This window comes from Montipora foliosa, chromosome 6, assembly GCF_036669935.1.
Source record: "Montipora foliosa isolate CH-2021 chromosome 6, ASM3666993v2, whole genome shotgun sequence".
Lineage (NCBI taxonomy): Eukaryota > Metazoa > Cnidaria > Anthozoa > Scleractinia > Acroporidae > Montipora > Montipora foliosa.
The window spans coordinates 18,237,839-18,240,338 of record NC_090874.1 but is presented as its reverse complement, the minus strand read 5'-3'; positions in this window follow the sequence as shown (position 1 = coordinate 18,240,338).

Genomic DNA, 2,500 nt, shown 5'->3' with positions numbered 1-2,500 from the left:
TTCTGAACTAGAATAGGTACATATATGAAATTCGAGTTTTGAAAGCGGGCCTCATTTACAAAGAAATGCTACTAAAATAAAAGAAAATATTTGGACGAATGGAACTATTTGAAACGTACTCCGAAAGCTCTTGAAAAGTGTTGGCCCAGCTAAGCTTCCCATGTGTATTCTGAATCTTCCTTTCTCGGTTACGCTTTTCTCTTTCAATTGCTTTTATGCTACGAAGTATATGTATGAACAGACGGGGACTAATTTCCGGACTAAAGAAACTGTGGTGCTGTGTTGGTGGGGTGTGGAACACGAAGAATTTGGCTTAATCAAACAAGTTGGTGGAATAAATTAAACACCGTAAGAAACTCGTTCCCAGGGCCTCTGCAGCGCCTCAGAGACCGGCCTGGTCTGTGAGCTCAACTAAGTGACGATTACCGTTAAGCATTTCCAAACTTCACGGCAAAGCTAAGTATTTTAAAATTAAAACTTAGGCTTAAGCAGCGATATTCTATGGGTTTCTTGATCTTCAGTGGTGAGGCGGAAAGGAGCGGTTCCTATAGAGTAAAAACTCCTGGTTCCAATCCACGGATATGAGTTTTTTTCTCATTTCTCTGTTACCACAAGTCCTGGAACATAGAGTCCTAAATTAATGATAATAGTAAATTCAATGCAAATTACGAATTACTGTTGTTTGTTTCCGAGTGTTATTGTATAGCTCTGGCTCACAAGGACTGGAAACTAGCGAAATTCATGTCTTCTCATCTGGGGCCCGTTTCTCGAAAGTCCCGAAACTTTACGGGCCATTTTCGGGTATGACAATTTCCTTTGTATCTGAAGAACGAAAAGGATTTAAGTCGTCAAACTTCACAGTCATTTTGCTTTTTGCTGCCTTGAAAACGTGTTAAAAGATCAGCTTTCCAAAACAAACGGATAGCAGTTTCACAAATAGCTTTTCGGGCCCGAAACGTTTTCGGGACTTTCGAGAAACGGGCCCCTGGACCGGTTTCTAGAGGTAATGTTTTGCGGTGAAAAAGTTCTAACCAATGAGCTACTGGAGACACTGTGTTGAGCAAGGGTGAAATGTGGGTATAGAATACGACTGCATCACTCAGTCACATAGTCTAATTTTAACCATATATGACTCTTAAATGCATCGCGCAGTCACATTAAGGCATATCAGAGATATAACCAAGCAATGATATGATATCATGTACTTCTCTCATTACTCGCTTGGGTGGAAAAGTTGCAAACTAAAATGCAAAAGTTTGAGTATTTCCTTCTACCAATATTTATTTATTGGCAGAATTAAGTTCAGCTCTCACACTCATCACCGTTCGCAAGCAAAATGTCAGTTAGTACAAACCTGGTCCAGTTACATTGAACGAATTCAATTGTTCTTGTTTGCCACATAATAAACATCTTATATATTAACCGAGATTAGTCAGTCTGTATGGGAGAATCTTGACCTCTGTCGTGTGTACCCCATTCTCCGCGCAGCTTCGCCGCTGGTTAATTAAACTAAACTACTCCTGTTTGGAAATGAAAGTAACTTGACAAATTTACAGTTCAAATACCCAACATGTCGACACTTAGCAAGTGTCTTCATGACGTTCAAATGCCCGACGTTTAGACGCTAAGTGTCGAGACGTTAGGTCTTTGAACAGTAACTTTGTGACTGAGTTACTTTCAATTCCAAGTCGGAGTAGCTATGAAAAATTGATGGATGTTGCTTACGGGATAGTGCCAAGATAGAATGAATCTTTTCTGTGCTGGAAAACATTATGATTTCATCCTCCGTAAGAAATGAAAGTAGATAAACTGGAGTGCTGGCATCGTTCTCTTCTTTCGTTTAATTAGGACCCACGGCGGGTGTGATCGCGAGCACGTTTAAGCCAAACACGTACTTATACGATGTATTCATGAATATCATGCTCCTTGGCTTTAACCAGTTCATTTCCTCGTTTCTCGGGCCGTACAGCAGAAGTGTGTGGTCTAAGTTGAACTGGAATTTCATGCCGGCGGCTGTCTGGTCCACTTTCTTAGAGCACACTTCGAGCCATTCGAGTCTTAAGGTAACACTAATCCTTGCATAATCCTACCCTTCCTTCAGGCTTACTGGGGCAATGTTTCTTAAAGTGTGTGCGGACAATCTGCGAGCAAGAAGTGCATGCCAGGCATAAAAAAGTAAGTCCAACTTATGCCTAAATTAACATCGAAAAAATGAAGATAAGAAATAGTTTTGGCTTTTGACTCGCATGGCTTGATAGCTCGCACTGTCTCGGCATGTCAATTTCCATTTGCGCCACAACAGAAAAGTACAACCAGCAGTTACTTGCAAGGGCCATATGTCGTTTGCAAAGGCCTTTGATCTATAACGTAGAAAAAATGAGCGTTCACTTCAGTTATTCAGATGAAAATGACGGTGTAAGTAATTATCTTACTCGATTCGTGCATGGGCACAATAAATTAACTGTCGAACTCGGTTCCATTACGAAAAGACCAACGCAGT